The 20610-nt window shown below is 38.9% G+C and overlaps 1 protein-coding gene across 1 annotated transcript in view; it reads right to left on the bottom strand.

Moving 5' to 3' along the window:
• Positions 1 to 20610, bottom strand: part of LOC133612669 (cGMP-inhibited 3',5'-cyclic phosphodiesterase 3A-like) — a 459749-nt gene that overhangs the window by 426277 nt on the left and 12862 nt on the right. The gene's annotated exons all lie outside the window — the stretch shown is intronic.

Here is a 20610-nt window from a genome sequence, read left to right as displayed (position 1 = left end):
ATCATGTTGTAATTGTATGCATGTTCCAAATAAACTCAAACCATAAACCATAACCCCCGCAATAGCGGTCTAATAGTAAGGTGTTAAGTTTATAGCACCTTTTAGCTTTTAGAGTGCTATTTTAGTGCTCCATCTGGGGTTCCACCTTCAAAATGATGCGCATTAAAGGGAGCTGTTTGCAACATTTAAACTGATGCCTGGAGGGCGCTAACTTTCCAATGTATTTTGAGGGTTATATCCCGCCCTCTTACGACTTCTAGCACGTAACACATGATCGCGCATTAACTTTGATGTGTTGGGAGCTAATAATAGCAATTTAGATAGTTAGTGGTACAGTAGTAAAGGTTGCATTTCTGCCTCATCCGTCACTGGAAGTAGGGATGATGTTTGATAAGAAATTATTGAGTTCGAGCCCATTATCGAATCCTCTTATCGAACCGATTCCTTATCGATTCTCTTATCGAGTCCAGATAGGTTGTTGTATATGGAAAAAAACACAATATTTGGTTTAACAAAAGCTCACTTTTATTTTATAAGAAAAATAAATAAATAAATAAATATTGACTGTTACCCCCCTAAAAAAAAAAATATATATATATATATATATATATATATATATATATATATATATACATACATACATACAGGTAAAAGCCAGTAAATTAGAATATTTTGAAAAACTTGATTTATTTCAGTTAATTGCATTCAAAAGGTGTAACTTGTACATTATATTTATTCATTGCACACAGACTGATGCATTCAAATGTTTATTTCATTTAATTTTGATGATTTGAAGTGGCAACAAATGAAAATCCAAAATTCCGTGTGTCACAAAATTAGAATATTACTTAAGGCTAATACAAAAAAGGGATTTTTAGAAATGTTGGCCAACTGAAAAGTATGAAAATGAAAAATATGAGCATGTACAATACTCAATACTTGGTTGGAGCTCCTTTTGCCTCAATTACTGCGTTAATGCGGCGTGGCATGGAGTCGATGAGTTTCTGGCACTGCTCAGGTGTTATGAGAGCCCAGGTTGCTCTGATAGTGGCCTTCAACTCTTTTGCGTTTTTGGGTCTGGCATTCTGCATCTTCCTTTTCACAATACCCCACAGATTTTCCATGGGGCTAAGGTCAGGGGAGTTGGCGGGCCAATTTAGAACAGAAATACCATGGTCCGTAAACCAGGCAAGGGTAGATTTTGCGCTGTGTGCAGGCGCCAAGTCCTGTTGGAACTTGAAATCTCCATCTCCATAGAGCAGGTCAGCAGCAGGAAGCATGAAGTGCTCTAAAACTTGCTGGTAGACGGCTGCGTTGACCCTGGATCTCAGGAAACAGAGTGGACCGACACCAGCAGATGACATGGCACCCCAAACCATCACTGATGGTGGAAACTTTACACTAGACTTCAGGCAACGTGGATCCTGTGCCTCTCCTGTCTTCCTCCAGACTCTGGGACCTCGATTTCCAAAGGAAATGCAAAATTTGCATGGTTGGGTGATGGTTTGGGGTGCCATGTCATCTGCTGGTGTCGGTCCACTCTGTTTCCTGAGATCCAGGGTCAACGCAGCCGTCTACCAGCAAGTTTTAGAGCACTGCTGCTGACCTGCTCTATGGAGATGGAGATTTCAAGTTCCAACAGGACTTGGCGCCTGCACACAGCGCAAAATCTACCCGTGCCTGGTTTACGGATCATGGTATTTCTGTTCTAAATTGGCCCGCCAACTCCCCTGACCTTAGCCCCATGGAAAATCTGTGGGGTATTGTTAAAAGGAAGATGCAGAATGCCAGACCCAAAAACGCAGAAGAGTTGAAGGCCACTATCAGAGCAACCTGGGCTCTCATAACACCTGAGCAGTGCCAGAAACTCATCGACTCCATGCCACGCCGCATTAACGCAGTAATTGAGGCAAAAGGAGCTCCAACCAAGTATTGAGTATTGTACATGCTCATATTTTTCATTTTCATACTTTTCAGTTGGCCAACATTTCTAAAAATCCCTTTTTTGTATTAGCCTTAAGTAATATTCTAATTTTGTGACACACGGAATTTTGGATTTTCATTTGTTGCCACTTCAAATCATCAAAATTAAATGAAATAAACATTTGAATGCATCAGTCTGTGTGCAATGAATAAATATAATGTACAAGTTACACCTTTTGAATGCAATTACTGAAATAAATCAAGTTTTTGAAAATATTCTAATTTACTGGCTTTTACCTGTATATATATATTGACTGTTGTTACCCAAAGTATATTAAGTGGGATTTTTCAGAAAAACAAATATATACAGTAACACAAAAACAACCTGTCTGTGTGATCACTATAGGTGTATAAATAATAATATAGTGTTAAATAAAATCAGTCCCTTGAGCACAAAACTGAAAATAATACAGCTCTCCAAAAAGTGCACTTCTGCTGCTATTGGAACATACTAACTACACAAACTATGACACTAAGAACACCACGGTCATCAATCAACAATTCTTCCCCACTTACATGAGAGCGAAGCCCGGCAATAATTGCATATTGCCTGTTCTGCCCTCACTATACGTGTTGAGGTTATACAGCTTGGCAGACAGCTAACAATCCAAAGCAGATTCATCCATGTAGGCTCTTTATAGTTGTTGATCGTGCTTTGTCTTTTCCTATCTTGACTTTTGTCTTGCACTGGACTGTTATTTTTATTTTTTTTAAACTGAAATACACACAATGACAAATGCATAAGCTATGTGATTCAAATAACATACTGAAATGTAATACACAATATGTAAATATTAGCTTCACACAAATATACAGTACTATCATCAAACAAATACTTCTGAGTGTTGAAACTACTTCAATGGTGGACAAATTGGATGTTTTAAGTCCTCAAAACATCCATTGAAACAGTGCACAAAAATCGTTTTTCAATAAACATCTTAGTATCAAACTTAACCACTTTCCACTTTAATATTGAGTTACATAAACAAGTTAAACAGTTTACTTACAGACTTATCTTTTCCAAGGCTTGTAAGAGCTAACACAACTTGTCTACTTCTCAATTGTCTCAACCCGGAAGTGCCCAAACTAATGACGCGTAGTATTTTCGTATCGCCACAAGGTGTCAGTAAGAGTCTACAATCAAATGGGCATAACATTGCAGGTCCCACAGGGCATTTCCTGTACGTGGGAAGGGATTCATTCCCAGGGATTCGAATAAAGAACCAACTCTTTTTCTTTACTATAGTGGCCTTGATAACGGGAACCGGTTCTCAAAAAGGGATTCGAGTCCATGGAATCGGTTCTTTTCTTATCGAACAACCGGGGGAACCGATTTTGAACATCATCCCTAACTCGAAGTGTGAGTGAATTAGGGCTGGGCAATATGGCCTTTTATTAATATCTCAATATTTTTAGGCCATGTCATGATACACGATATATATCTCCATATTTTGCCTTAGCCTTGAATTAACACTTTATCCATATAACCACAGCAGTATGATGATCCTTGCACATTTGACCCTCTGATCAAATCAAATCAAATCAACTTTATTTATTTAAAATTTACCACAGGGGTAGCCAAAGTGATGTACAATAGGCAGGTTAAAAGATAACACAAGAAAAACGAACAAACACAAAACAACACAAACAGAGCACAACTGTCTGCTCTCATTTTCTCGCACATTTAACCCTCTGATGTTCTGTGTACTTACACTCTGTCCTCCTCCTGTGTGTGTGTGTGTGTGTGTGTGTGTGTGTGTGTGTGTGTGTGTGTGTGTGTGTGTGTGTGTGTGTGTGTGTGTGTGTGTGTGTGTGTGTGTGTGTGTGTGTGTGTGTGTGTGTGTTCTGGCAATGCTTACTTAATGGGGACATCGCTCTGTTTACACAGTCACCTTTAGAAGACCTCTGACGGTATGGGGACATAAAAAACAGGTCTCCTAAAGGGAAACCTTTTTAAATGATAGTCGGATCCATTCTGAAGATGCCTAAGTGATTTTTAAGCTTTGGCCCATAAAACAGTAAATATAAATCAGTAATGTCACAGAAGATGCAGGATTTGCTTTAACATTTAAAGGGGAACATTATCACCAGACCTATGTAAGCGTCAATATATACCTCGATGTTGCAGAATAAAGACCATATATTTTTTAACCGCTTTCCGAACTGAATTTTGGCGAATTAAACGCCTTTCTATTATTCGCTCTCGGAGCGATGATGTCACAACGTGACGTCACATCGGGAAGCAATCCGCCATTTTCTCAAACACATTACAAACACCGAGTCAAATCAGCTCTGTTATTTTCCGTTTTTTCGACTGTTTTCCGTACCTTGGAGACATCATGCCTTGTCGGTGTGTTGTCGGAGGGTGTAACAACACGAACAGAGACGGATTCAAGTTGCACCAGTGGCCCAAAGATGCGAAAGTGGCAAGAAATTGGACGTTTGTTCCGCACACTTTACCGACGAAAGCTATGCTACGACAGAGATGGCAAGAATGTGTGGATATCCTGCAACACTCAAAGCAGATGCATTTCCAACGATAAAGTCAAAGTAATCTCCCGCCAGACCCCCATTGAATCTGCCGGAGTGTGTGAGCAATTCAGGGACAAAGGACCTCGGCAGCACGGCAAGCAATGGCGGCAGTTTGTTCCCGCAGACGAGCGAGCTAAACCCCCTGGATGTCTTGGCTCACACCGTCCCTTATGCCACAGAAGATGATCAAGAGAAGAATATCGACCCTAGCTTTCCTGGCCTGCTGACATGAGGGTATGTCTACAGAATATATTAATTGATGAAAATTGGGCTGTCTGCACTCTCAAAGTGCATGTTGTTGCCAAATGTATTTCATATGCTGTAAACCTAGTTCATAGTTGTTAGTTTCCTTTAATGCCAAACAAACACATACCAATCGTTGGTTAGAAGGCGATCGCCAAATTCGTCCTCGCTTTCTCCCGTGTCGCTGGCTGTCGTGTCGTTTTCGTAGTTTTCGCTTGCATACGGTTCAAACCGATATGGCTCAATAGCTTCAGTTTCTTCTTCAATTTCGTTTTCGCTACCTGCCTCCACACTACAACCATCCGTTGCAATACATGCGTAATCTGTTGAATCGCTTAAGCCGCTGAAATCCGAGTCTGAATCCGAGCTAATGTCGCTATAGCTTACTGTTCTATGTGCCATGTTTGTTTGTGTTGGCTTCACTATGTGACATCACAGGAAAATGGACGGGTGTATATAACGATTGTCATGTCTGTGTAATCATGTTTTGTTTTAAGTCATGTTTTGTTTAGTTTCTGGCTTTTCACTCCCTTGTCTTGTTTGCATGATTACCCATTAGTTTCACCTGTTCCACGTTTGGACTCATTGTGCACTCTTGTTTGTCACCATAGCAGCCATTAGTTTTCACCTGTCACGTCACGCACCTGTTTCACGTTTTGAGTCACGCACCTGTTTTCGTTAATCATGTCTGTGTTATTTAAGCTTTTCATTTTCTGTTGTTCGTCCTGACGACATCCCCGTATTCATACCCATGTCACACTCTGTCCACCTCTGCGCACTTCATGTCCGTGCCAAGTAAGTTTTTGTTTATTAAGCCACAGTTAGTGTTTTGTTTAATTTTTCATAGTTTCTGCCAATGTGCAAGTTTTGTGTTTATAGTCTAGTTTTGTACCTCCGCCCCTGTGCGCGCTTTTCGTTTATTCCTTTTTTGATAGTTTAAATAAATCATGTACCCACCTTCAAGCCTTGACCAGTCCAATTCACTTGCACCTCGGGAGAACAAACCAAGCCATAGTCCAAGTCGTGACAACGATGGTTAAAATCAGGCACTTTGAAGCTTTTTTAGGGATATTGCGTGATGGGTAAAATTTTGAAAAAAACTTAGAAAAATAAAATAAGCCACTGGGAACTGATTTTTAATGGTTTTAACCCTTCTGAAATTGTGATAATGTTCCCCTTTAAGTGGTGAAACTTCCTATAAGAGGACAGCTGGAGTGCTGTATTCTGAGGATCATGTCATATTTAATTTGAACTTTTTATATATTTTAAAAAAAATTTTTTTTTATAAATGGTCCTCAGTAGTCACGTACAAATTTGTGTGAATTATGCAAAATTATTTAAATTTGGTCCCCACGAACCATATTAACTCTTTTTCCCCAGGGTCCCCAGTAAGAATGATCAGCACATTACTTCATCAATCCAGGGATTTAAAGACGTGTATGAGCTAACTGGGCACTCCACAGCCTGTAGAAAGGGTGGTCTCCACAAGTCATGATCAAAAACATGGTCCCCATTCCAAATGATAACATGTGCATGTGTGTGTGTGTGTGTGTGTGGTACACAGAACATCAATTTCCACACTTCTATTAGCCCCGGGGGTTAATGGGTTAATGCACTTTATAATCTGGTGCGTCTTTAGTATGAAAATAGACCCACTCATCAGCAGTGCGCCTTATAATCCGGTACGCCCTATGGTCCGGAAAATACTGTAAACATCGCCCATTATCTTCAAAATCATCCATATTAAGCATTGCCATGTGAATGGGAGATGATTAATGGGCCATTGAAAAAACAATGGTGTGTGTACAGTAGTGCATGCTGAATGGATCCTGACACTCCATTAAGGTCGTCTTCATTCACACAAGTTCCCTCATCCCTCTAAAATATTAATGCCCGTATCTCTATCCTTGCTTTTTCGCACAAATTAATTCACGCATGAGGAAGAGGGCTGCTATTTTTACACCCGGAAAAGGATGTTTTAGCGCTTAAACACAACGGGCGAGGCGATCAACACTGTTGGGGAGGGAGCAGTGGAGCATATTAGAATTCCATGAATGTTTCATGGTCACTTTATTTGCTGCTACCGACTGTCATCAAACGCACTATCAGACGAGTGATGACACAGAAGCAGGGAAGGGAAAAAAAAAAAAAAAAAGATGTGTTTATTTAAGGAGCGATTACAAAGTGAAGTGGTTGACAGGGAAATATTGGAAGGACGGACCAGGTAACGTGGAAAGGGGAGGGGGAAACTCCAAGCAGCTCAAAGTCTGCTTTTAGGAACATCTGGGAGCCATCAGGGAGCCGGGAGGGGAAGAAGAAAAACCGCTGAACTCAGCTGAAAGCCACAGCTCTCCTTGTTGTATCGCTGCACGTCCAGCTCACACCTTCCCCCCACCCCAAAGACCAGAGGGGCTTCAGATCATTTTACACTGCCCTCTCACGGCGGCCATAGAGGAATTAACGCCGCGATATTAATGTCTGGAGAGGCACAGCAGCAAAGTCATGACAACATTGCTATATTACTATCAATACTACAGTCATGGGCAGTATACAAAGTATGCAAAATACACTATATCTCTTTGGCCAATGACAGAACATTTAATTCTAAGGCCACATTGCGTCAAAAAAACAATAAAAACAATCAATATGTGTCCCTTAGAGGAGATTATTGCAACATTTACACGGATGCCTAAAGCAGTGGTTCTCAAATGGGGGTACGCGTACCCCTGGGGGTACTTGAAGGTATGCCAAGGGGTACGTGAGATTTTTTTTAAATATTCTAAAAATAGCAACAATTCAAAAATCCTTTATAAATATATTTATTGAATAATACTTCAACAAAATATGAATGTATGTTCATAAACTGAACATCAAATCAAGTAGGCTATTCCATTCATTACAATGCAACAATGCAATATTCAGTGTTGACAGCTAGATTTTTTTGTGGACATGTTCCATAAATATTGATGTTAAAGATTTCTTTTTTTGTGAAGAAATGTTTAGAATTAAGTTCATGAATCTAGATGGATCTCTATTACAATCCCCAAAGAGGGCACTTTAAGTTGATGATTACTTCTATGTGTAGAAATCTTTATTTATAATTGAATCACTTGTTTATTTTTCAACAAGTTTTTAGTTATTTGTATATCTTTTTTTCCAAATACCGTATTTTTCGGAGTATAAGTCGCACCTGCCGAAAATGCATAATAAAAAAGGAAAAAAACATATATAAGTCACACTGGAGCCCGGCCAAACTATGAAAACAACTGCGACTTATAGTCCGAAAAATACGGTAGTTCAAGAAAGACCACTACAAATTAGCAATATTTTGCACTGTTATACAATTTACTAAATCAGAAACTGATGACATAGTGCTGTATTTTACTTTTTTATCTCTTTTTTTCAACCAAAAATGCGTTGCTCTGATTAGGGGGTACTTGAATTAAAACAAATTTCACAGGGGGTACATCACTGAAAAAAGGTTGAGCACCACTGGCCTAAAGGGTTCTAACTAGAGATGTCCGATATCCGATATTCCGATATTGTACAGCATTATTCTCATGTGAATAACATAAATACAGTCTATTATGCAGCATTATTCACATGTGAATAATATAAATACAGTCTATTATACGGCATTATTCACATGTGAATAATATAAATACAGTCTATTATACAGTATTATTCACATGTGAATAATATAAATACAGTTTATTATACAGCATAATTCACATGTGAATAATATAAATACAGTCTATTATACAGCATTATTCACATGTGAATAATATAAATAGTCTATTATGCAGCATTATTCACATGTGAATAATATAAATACAGTCTATTATACAGCATTATTGACATGTGAATAATATAAATAAAGTCTATTATACAATATTATTCACATGTGAATAATATAAAGACAGTCTATTATACAGCATTATTCACATGTGAATAATATAAATACAGTCTATTATGCAGCACAATTCACATGTGAATAATATAAATACAGTCTATTATACAGCATTATTCACATGTGAATCATATAAATACAGTCTATTATACAATATTATTCACATGTGAATAATATAAAGACAGTCTATTATACAGCATAATTCACATGTGAATAATATAAATACAGTCTATTATACAGCATAATTCACATGTGAATAATATGAATACAGTCTATTATACAGCATTATTCACATGTGAATAATATAAATACAGTCTATTATACAGCATTATTGACATGTTAATCATATAAATACAGTCTATTATACAGCATTATTATCATGTGAATAATATAAATAGTCTATTATACAGCATTATTCACATGTGAATAATATAAATAGTCTATTATACAACTTTATTCACATGTAAATAATATAAATACACTATTATGCAGCATAATTCACATATGAATAATATAAATACAGTCTATGATACAGCATTATTCACATGTGAATAATATAAATAGTCTATTATACAACTTTATTCACATGTGAATAATATAAATACACTATTATGCAGCATAATTCACATATGAATAATATAAATAGTCTATTATACAGCATTATTCACATGTGAATAATATAAATACACTCTATTATGCAGCATAATTCACATATGAATAATATAAATACAGTCTATTATACATAGACCCTGACAACTTCACACCAGCCAACCCCTTGGTCACTCCTCCCCACATCAAGCCTGAATGGTATTTTCTATTTGCCTACGCCATTCTTCGAACCATCCCCAATAAGCTCGGCGGGGTACTAGCCCTATTATCAGCTATTTTAGTACTAATGGCCGTACCTCTGCTTCACACCTCCAAGCAACAAGGGTTAACATTCCGAACACTCACAAATACTTTTCTGGTCTACATATACCGGTGCATGTATAATTTGCTGTTTTTCAGTGCGCCAGCAGGCTAAAGAGTATCCGAGTTTCCTCAGCAGTCAGCACCTAACGTTGCCGTTTCTGTTTGTCAGCATGTCGCCAAAACATTTGGACACCCACTTTCTATACTGTAGATTCTACAGCTTCTCTGGTCTATTTGACTTAATGGTGACATCACTATTGTTGCAAATTGGAACATAACTACAGAACAATCACACTGACAGGCACTGTAGGGATGCAATGATTAGGATGTACTGAGGCACCATGTCTTTTGTAGAGTCCTTAACATTTGTTTTGATGCTCTGCTAAATGAATCTGGCTTCCAATATGGAGGATTATGCTGTATATCCAAGATCTAATAGTGGAAAAACATTCAAACCAGGGTTGTACGGTATACCGGTATTAGTATAGTACCGCGATACTAATGAATCACATTCGGTTATATACCGCCTCGAAAAAGTACTGGTCCATCGTCCCCCCCGTCGTGACATTGCTGGTTTTACGAGCAGAGGAGCATGTTCGGCAGCGCACAATCACGGAGTACTTACAAGCAGACACAGTGTGTAGACAGAAAAGGTAGAACGGACGCATTTTGGCTTAAAAACTGACGATAAAGGTGAAGTTATAACACTGAAACGCCCTCAGGAAGAGGTGCTTTAAGACATGGCTAGCTAGTTAGCGGCTAAAGTCCATCCGCAGTCGGCAGTGTTTTAGCTACTTCTAAATCACTAATCCTCGCCTCCATGGCGACAAATAAAGTGAGTTTCTTACAAGTATCATCCCAGTGTATAAAAGTAGCGTTTCTTCTCTATAAATATACTCTAACGCTGCAACAACTAATCGATTAAATCGATTAAAATCGATTATAAAAATAGTTGGCGATTAATTTAGTCATCGATTCGTTGGATCTATGCTATGCGCATGCGCAGAGGCTACTTTTTTTTTTTTTTTTAACCTTTATTGATAAACTGCAACATTTACAAACAGCTGAGAAACAATAATCAAAATAATAGGGGTGTAACGGTACGTGTATTTGTACCGTTTCGGTACGGGGGTTTCGTTTCAGTGCGGAAGTGTACCGAACGAGTTTCCACACGGACATATTAAGTAGCGTACTGCACGTTGTGTAAACAATACACAAAATGCCGGACATTTGAGGCATTTATGAAACTCCGCCCTGACAGCTCCGCAAAAGAGGATATGTCCGGTGAAAAGAGGACGTATGGTCAGTCTATCCTAGCCCGTTAGCTGCTAGCATGCTAGCAAAAGAGGACTAGCAGCGATCGGTTTCACCGGACGTGAAACCGATCGCTGACCGGGCTAGGTCCTGACCATACGTCCTCTTTTCACCGGACATGTCCTCTTTTGCGGGGCTGTCAGGGCGGTGTTTCTTAAATGTCTCAAATGTCCAACATTTTGAGTTAGGGTTGCGTGTATTTTCAATGTACGTTCAGGGTTAAGAAGGTTAAAAACAAAACAAAACGTGAAGGTGTGCAGCAGCATTCGTGAGGGAGGGGCAGAGACAGAGAGAGCAAGAGAGTTGTGATAAAAGCGCATGCGTCGTCAGGCTCTGCTTTATCGATACATTTATCCATACTTGCCAACCTTGAGACCTCCGATTTCGGGAGGTTGGGGGTGGGGGGCGTGGTTGGGGGCGTGGTTAAGAGGGGAGGAGTATATTTACAGCTAGACTTCACCAACTCGAGTATTTCATATATATATATACACACTATATATATATATATATATATATATATATATATATATATATATATATACATATGTATGAAATACTTGACTTTCAGTGAATTCTAGCTATATATATATATATATATATTTATTTATTGTATTATATATATATAAATAAAAGAAATACTTGAATTTCAGTGTTCATTTATTTACACATATACACACACATAACACTCATCTACTCATTGTTGCACTTGAAAGTACAATGCAATACAATTCCGGGGCAATGGCACCTATCAAATACACAGTAATGAAAACACAGTTGTTCTACTAACTGTACTGTTTGTTATGAGAGTAGAGTATGTGTGTGTGTGGCCCTTTAATAGGTGACAGCATGTGAGGTGAGTGACGGCAGTGAGTGTGTGGGCGAGAGAAGAGAGGGAGCGGTAGCGTGAGTGCGGGAGGGACTAGTTGGTTTTGTGTTGGATTGGCTGTGTGCAAGCAATCAATAAAGCAAGATTTGCAACTAATCGCTGGACTCATCATTCACCCTAAAGTCGTCCGCTGTGGAGACCCACTGCCGGGTAAGGTGAAGGGTGTTGCCTTGAGCATACATCGTGTCTCCCCTGCGCTCTTCGACTACGGTCTCGTTCTTCTGCTTCGTCTCCTTGTGTGCGCACACTGGACTCAGGTCCGCATGGAGCTGGAGGGGGCGTGGCCTCCAGCTCCGGCTGAATTCCGGGAGATTTTCGGGAGAGGCACTGAATTTCGGGAATCTCCCGGAAAATCCGGGAGGGTTGGCAAGTATGCATTTATCAGATATAATTTGTTATTATCTATAGCAGGGGTGTCAAAAGTGTGCATTTTTGTAACATTTTCCTTGTTTTATTTGGCAAGTTGAAAGAACATATGTGGCGCCAGTATGCTGTTTTTTCCCCAATAAAATACTGGAACGGATAGAAATGTAGTTTGTCTCTTTTATCCGATTATTAATCGATTAATCAAAGTAATAATCGACAGATTAATCGATTATCAAATTAATCGTTAGTTGCAGCCGTAATATACTCAAGTAAAAGTATGTTGCATTAAAACTACTCTTAGAAGTACAATTTATCCCAAAAGTTACTCAAGTAGATGTAACGGAGTAAATGTAGCGCATTACTACCCACCTCTGGTTGTGGACATAGATGAGTTGTAGACATTGACTAAAGTGGAAAGTCTGCTTGATGGAAACAAGGTTAACTTTGGCCTCAGTGGTGTTGTCGACTACATTTGGACATGTAACATGCCATTTGAGACACTCGCATGAAGCGGAATAAAAAAGGCCGTTTGCCGTCATAGACGGTCATGGAAGATTTTACCTCTGCAGGCTCTCTCCTGAAAACACAAACAGACGAGGAGTTTCCTGTGCGGTCACAGCAGCGGGAGCACATGGTGGCAGTCGTCCATGTCTGCACTAAAATGGCATGGCTCATGTGATGGCATTAGCGGAAATGTCAGTCACAGATTCCCGGTGGTTGTGTAAAGGGCAGACCTGACTTTCTCAATGGGAGCGCCACTGCTCGCTTCCCGTAACGTGTCTCCATTCCACTGTAAAACGGACAGATGGACACATGTGCATGGACAGGATGTGTTTGGACGATTGCTTCCATAAAAGACAACGCATGATTTGGAATTGTATTTCTTTGAAGGAACTATTAAAGTTCAAAAGGTCCCAAAATACCAACATATAATAATAATATAAAGTATAAACAGTGCTGCCATGGTAATGTTCTTATTTGCTCATGAGATGATGTTTTAGCTTTAGTCCCTTTAGATAAGTAACTTTGGAATATTATTGCATATTTGATTGATGATTATGTTGTTATGACGACCCATTTTCATCCACGGAGAATGCGGACAAGATCTACACGTCCTTCTGATTATGTTACAAATGTGTAACTATTGGACATTTATGAAGTATTGTTCAATTGTAATCAGTGTTTGGAAATTACTTTTACAACATGGTTCATTACAGTTACTCGCTTTGCCAAAATAGTAATTGAATTACTAATTGGATTACTCTAACAAAATCTAATTAATTAATTATAGTGTTACTATAAACAAAAACATCAAATATCTGGCATGCACAGCTGAGATGTTTCATGAGACTCGAGTGAATGTATATCAAATAGTAATTGTAATAGTAATACAAAAAAGTAATTGAATTACTCTTTAACAAAATCAAATTAATTATTGTGTTATTATACACAAAAACAGCTGAGATGTTTCATGAGACTCGAATGTATGTATATCAAATAGTAAATGTAATACTAATACAAAAAGTAATTGAATTACAAATTGGATTGCACTTTAATCAATCTAAATAATTAATTATTGTGTTACTATAAACAAAAACATCAAATATCTAGCATACACAGCTAAGATGTTTCATGAGACTCAAGTGTATGTATGTCAATTAGTAATTGTCATAGAAAATAGTCATTTAATTACTAATTGGATTACTCTTTAATAAATCTAACTAATTATTGTGTTACTATGAACAAAAAAATCTATTATCTGTCATACACAGCTAAGATGTTCCATGAGACTTGAGTGTATGTATATAACATAGTAATTGTAATAGTAATAGAAAATAGTAATTGAATTACTAAGTGGAATTACTCTTTAATAAATCTAATTATTGTGTTACTATAAACAAAAACATCAAATATCTGGCATACACAGCTAAGATGTTTCATGAGACTCGAGTGTATGTATATCAAAGAGTAATTGTAATAGAAAATAGTAATTGAATTACTAATTGGATTACTCTTTAATAAATCTAATTAATTATTGTGTTACCATAAACAAAAACATCAAATATCTGGCATACACAGCTAAGATGTTTCATGAGACTTGAGTGTATGTATATACCTTTACTTCTTACTCGTCGTCACCATGTCTCTTCTTTGTTCTTCTGCTTCGTCTCTGTTATGTTTTTGGACATTACTACTTGCCGTAGTTTTGAAGCAATGCATGATGGGAATCCAGATGTTGAGTGTCAGTGTATTAACGTGCCGGCTGAAATAAACACACGCTGAGAAATAGCTCCGTGCCTGCCTACTTTATGGGTTATAGATACACCTATGGATAACAGAGACATATTTAATAGTCTCCTTTTCAGGTGAGAGAGGACGCTAAAGGCAGTGCCTTTAAGGCACGCCCCCAATATTGTTGTCCGGGTGGAAATCGGGAGAAATTCGGGAGAATGGTTGCCCCGGGAGATTTTCGGGAAGGGCACTGAAATTCAGGAGTCTCCTGTTGTATACACCGATCCACAGCATCCCAATCATGCTCAATGGGTGACATGTCCGGAGAGTATGCTGGCCATGCGAGAACTGGAACGTTTTCAGCTTCCAGGAATTGTGTACAGATTCTTGCAACATGGGGCCGTGCGTTGTCATGCTGCAACATGAGGTGATGGTCTCGGGTGAATGGCACAACAATGGGCCTCAGGATCTAGCCACGGCATCTATGTGCACTCAAAATGCCTTCAATAAAATGCACTTGCGCTTGTTGCCCATAACATATGCCTGCCCATACCATAACCCCACTCCCACCATGGTCTACTCCATTCACAACGTTGACATCAGCAAAGTGCTCTCCCACACACACTGTCTGTTGTCTTCATGTCCAACCATCTCTCTCATGCGCTCAATTTGAATTAGAGCTGCCAACATTTTGGTGTTTGCACTCCCTCTGCATTTGGGGTCCAACCAAACCACACATAACAGTTTAGAGGCAAATATACAAGCCAGAGATGCAGACAGCCATTAAAATGTGAATGTGATGAAGTGGATCCATACACTTTTAAGAAGAAATCATTTTCATGAGATTTAAATGTTTTCAAACTATCTGGTCGACCACATCCTCGCAAGAAGCAGAAGTGCAAAGAGGAATATAATGTATTCACATTCGATTGGTCCATTGTTGGACTTACATGTGCATCAGTCGATAAATATATTTGATGGACGTTAACGAGCGCAATGTGTCCGTTTGAGTTGTCAAGCAACATATTTTATACGTTAGTTTAGTTTTTGCAGATGCCTCTCTGTTGTAGGGCTGGGCGATATGGCCTTTTATTAATATCTCAATATTTTTAGGCCATGTCACGATACACAATATATATCTCCATATTTTGCCTTAGCCTTGAATGAACACTTGATGCATATAATCACAGCAGTATGATGATTCTATGTGTCTACATTAGGGATGTCCCGATCCAGGTTTTTGCACTTCCGATCCGATACCGATATTGTTTTTGCACTTCCGATCCGATACCGATACTGACCGATACCGATACTGACCGATAATGGCCTATCCGAGCATGTATTAAAGTTTAAAGTTATTTAGCCTACTTAGTTGTCAGAATCATGTTGAAAAGGGTTTTAGTACTCTTGATAACAACTAGCCAGCTGAATTAGGGGAGTTTGAATAATGCACAATGGTTGATAACAAGAAACTGACCTGTTTATTCAAGGATAAACACAAAATAGACAAAATTATACATGACAAACAGAAATGGCATCATTGAACTAGGGCTGGGCGATATGGCCTTTTTTTAATATTGCAATATTTTAAGGCCATATTGCGATACACATCTCGATATTTTGCCTTAGCCTTGAATGAACACTTGATGCATATAATCACAGCAGTATGATGATTCTATGTGTCTACATTAAAACATTCTTCTTCATACTGCATTAATATATGCTCATTTTAAACTTTCATGCAGAGAGGGAAATCACAACTAAGTCAATTGACCAAAACAGTTATTAAGCAGTGGCACAAACATTCATGTCATTTCAAAACAGAAAGTGTAAGATTGTCAGAGACATTTTAAAACAAGCTATTGGTGCACTTTTTTGAAACATGTTGTAGGCATCAAATTCCAAATGAGCTAATATTTGCAAAAAATCAAGTTTACCAGTTCAAACGTGAAAGGGGAACATTACAATTTCAGAAGGGTTAAAATCATTAAAAATCAGTTCCCAGTTATTTTATTTTTTGAAGTTTTTTTCAAAATTTTACCCATCACGCAATATCCCTAAAAAAAGCTTCAAAGTGCCTGATTTTAACCATCGTTATATACACCCGTCCATTTTCCTGTGACGTCACATAGTGATGCCAATACAAACAAACATGGCGGATAGAACAGCAAGCTATAGCGACATTAACTCGCATTCAGACTCGGATTTCAGCGGCTTAAGCGATTCAACAGATTACGCATGTATTGAAACGGATGGTTGTAGTGTGGAGGCAGGTAGCGAAAACGAAATTGAAGAAGAAACTGAAGCTATTGAGCCATATCGGTTTGAACCGTATGCAAGCGAAACCGACGAAAACGACACGACAGCGATCGCCTTCTAACCAACGATTGGTATGTGTTTGTTTGGCATTAAAGGAAACTAACAACTATGAACTAGGTTTACAGCATATGAAATACATTTGGCAACAACATGCACTTTGAGAGTGCAGACAGCCCATTTCAGGCGCGCTAAGAACATATATTTTTCCACGATTTCAGCACTTAGGTTAACCATACCTAAATAGACACGAAATACTGCAATACACAAGACTACCCGAATGTACTCGAATGATTGAAAAAAAAAAAAAGTTTTTAAGCTAAATTATTGGTAAACACAGTTCATGTATAATAATTTACGTAAAACCGCGAGTAATGAATAAAGTTTTCATCAATTAATATATTCTGTAGACATACCCTCATCCGCTCTCTTTTCCTGAAAGCTGATCTGTCCAGTTTTGGAGTTGATGTCAGCATCTGCTTTGAGTGTCGCAGGATATCCACACATTCTTGCCATCTCTGTCGTAGCATAGCTTTCATCGGTAAAGTGTGTGGAATAAACGACTGACCATTTCGTCGGCTTTCCCCACAGCCTCGTATTTTGAACAAATTTCGTCCAATTTCTTGCCACTTTCGCATCTTTGGGCCACTGGTGCAACTTGAATCCGTCCCTGTTCGTGTTGTTACACCCTCCGACAACACACCGACGAGGCATGATGTCTCCAAGGTACGGAAAACAGTCGCAAAAACGGAAAATAACAGAGCTGATTTGACTCTGTGTTTGTAATGTGTTTGAGAAAATGGCGGATTGCTTCCCGGTGTGACGTCATCGCTCCGAGAGCGAATAATAGAAAAGCGTTTAATTCGCCAAAATTCACGCATTTAGAGTTCGGAAATCGGTTAAAAAAAATATATGGTCTTTTTTCTGCAACATCAAGGTATATATTGACGCTTACATAGGTCTGGTGATAATGTTCCCCTTGAAGTATCTTGTCTTTGCAGTCTATTCAATTGAATATAAGTTGAAAAGGATTTGCAAATCATTGTATTCTGTTTTGATTTACCATTTACACAACGTACCAACTTCACTGGTTTTGTATCACAACTATCACTGATGGGCATCTCGCAGACATTACCTGAGGGTATAGCCATAATAGCACATGTTATGGAATGTCTCTGCCTTAAGACAAAACTTGCAAACCTTTACAATAAATGTATTGATTGACACTGTAACTGGGTAGGCAAACTAGGCAATTGCCTCGGGCCCCCAGCTGAAAGGGAGCCCCTGACAACAACTAGTCATGTACTCAAATGTAACAGCAATAACAACTTGTGATTCCATTACCAGAAAACACAATGACAATGTCGGAATCCCCCTCAAGGAAGCCCCATCCAGAATCCCACACACTCCTAAAAAAAGTGTGCGTGGCCATTCCTCGTGAGGTAATCTGAACTTTTGCTGACTGTGCGTCGAAATTCGGTTAAAAAAAACGAAACAAACTTATCCTTCAGGAAGCCGAACGTGGAAGAGGAACAAGAACAAGACGGAGCACTGGACACTCGAGGCACTGCATGGAGATTGTGAAAAATTTGGTTGACTTTTTTAACCCTTGTGTAATGTTCATATTGTTGTTACTCAGCCAGTGTTTGTGGGTCTGATGGACCCGTTGCATTTTGTGGCTTTTAATGCCTCAAAATCAAACACTGTTATGTTAAAATACTGAACAGATGTTTACCTTATCCCAATAAACATCTGTTCAGTATTTTAACATAAAAGTGTTTGATTGTGAGGCCTTAAAAGCCACAAAATGCAACGGGTCCATCAGACCCACAAACGCTGGCTGAGTAACAACAATATGAACGTTGTAGGGAAAATTTCTCTGCCAGTTCCTTGTGTTTTGCACCTGCGGTTCCCACACAAGGTTGCAACATTGTCAACACTGTCTGCTCTCATTTTGTTGCACATTTGACCCTCTGATGTTCTGTGTACCTACACTCTGTCCTCCTCCTGTCTAGGCCTGCTGTGTGTGTGTGTGTGTGTGTGTGTGTGTGTGTGTGTGTGTGTGTGTGTGTGTGTGTGTGTGTGTGTGTGTGTGTGTGTGTGTGTGTGTGGTGCACAGAACATGGGGGGTGTATGGTGCGTGGTCATTAAATATGTATTCTGATATATGTTCTTCACAGAAAATGAGCCAAAGTCAGTGAATCTCAGTTTGAAAATGTAATTAATTGTATCATTTTTCTTTTAATAAAAAATGAAAACGAGTCCCACAGACCCGAACACCACACAAGGGTGTTTTTAAGTTTTTTTAAGAACCCCTGCAAGTTTTCCACAAATGTCAAATCCAATTAACACGGATCCAACACACTGTAGCGTGCTTTAGAGGCGACGAGGCCAACGTACTCACTGGCCCTTGCAGGTTTGAAATAAAAACATGAAAATTATTATATACAAATTAGCATTTAAAGTAACTAGCAATTAGCTCTCCAGTTGCCAGTTAGCCATTTGCGCGCTAGTTGCCAACTTGTGATCAGTACACTCGTTGCCAGCTAGTGATCAGCATGCTAGTTGTCAGCAATTAACGCGCTAGTTGCTAGCTTGTTATTAGCGAGGCTGTTATTTGAGTGTCTTAGTATTGATTGATTGATTGAAACTTTTATTAGTAGATTGCACAGTACAGTACATCCCTATTCCATACAATTGACCACTAAATGGTAACACCCGAATAAGTTAATCAATTCATGGTACAAATATTACTATCAACATAATAGTCATCACACAAGTTAATCATCAGAGTATATATATTGAATTATTTACATTATTTACAATCCGGGGGGTGGGATGTGGAGGGGGTTGGGGCGGGGGGGGGATTAGGTTTGGTTGCTATCAGCACTTAAGTCATCAAAAATAATATCATCAGAGAAATGGACATTGAAACAGTGTAGGTCTGACTTGGTAGGATATGTACAGCGAGCAGTGAACATAGTGAGCTCAAAAAGCATAAGAACAAGTATATACATTTGATTATTTACAATCCAGGGAGGTGGGATGTGGTGGGGGGAGGGTATTAGTCTAGGGTTGTAGTTGCCTGGAGGTGTTCTTTTAGTGCGGTTTTGAAGGAGGATAGAGATGCACTTTCTTTTACACCTGTTGGGAGTGCATTCCATATTGATGTGGCATAGAAGGAGAATGAGTTAAGACCTTTGTTAGATCGGAATCTGGGTTTAACGTGGTTAGTGGAGCTTCCCCTGGTGTTGTGGTTATGGCGGAAGTAGTTTGACATGTACGTCGGTATCAGGGAGGTGTAACGGATTTTATAGACTAGGCTCAGTGCAAGTTGTTTTACTCTGTCCTCCACCCTGAGTCAGCCCACTTTGGAGAAGTGGGTAGGAGTGAGGTGTGATCTGGGGTGGAGGTCTCAAAATAACCTGACTAGGTTGTTCTGGGATGTTTGGAGTCTAGATTTGAGGGTTTTGGAGGTGCTAGGGTACCAAGAGGTGCAAGCGTAATCGAAAAAAGGTTGAATGAGAGTTCCTGCTAGAATCTTCATGGTGCTTTTGTTGACCAGAGAATAGATTCTGTAGGGCAGGGGTCACCGACGCGGTACCCGCGGGCACCAGGTAGCCCGTAAGGACCAGATGAGTAACCCGCTGGCCTGTTCTAAAAATAGCTCAAATAGCAGCACTTACCAGTGAGCTGCCTCTATTTTTTAAATTGTATTTATTTACTAGCAAGCTGGTCTCGCTTTGCTCAACATTTTTAATTCTAAGAGAGACAAAACTCAAATAGAATTTGAAAATCCAAGAAAATATTTTAAAGACTTGGTCTTCACTAACTGACAAAGAAACAGATAACAGATTTGGTGTCCAGTTCAAAGTGTGACATGATTTATTTAAAAATTTGAGAGTTGACTTTTGTA

The sequence above is a fragment of the Nerophis lumbriciformis genome, linkage group LG10 (genome assembly GCF_033978685.3).
Source record: "Nerophis lumbriciformis linkage group LG10, RoL_Nlum_v2.1, whole genome shotgun sequence".
NCBI classification, from domain to species: Eukaryota; Metazoa; Chordata; class Actinopteri; order Syngnathiformes; family Syngnathidae; genus Nerophis; species Nerophis lumbriciformis.
This window is presented reverse-complemented; position numbering and strand designations above follow the sequence as displayed.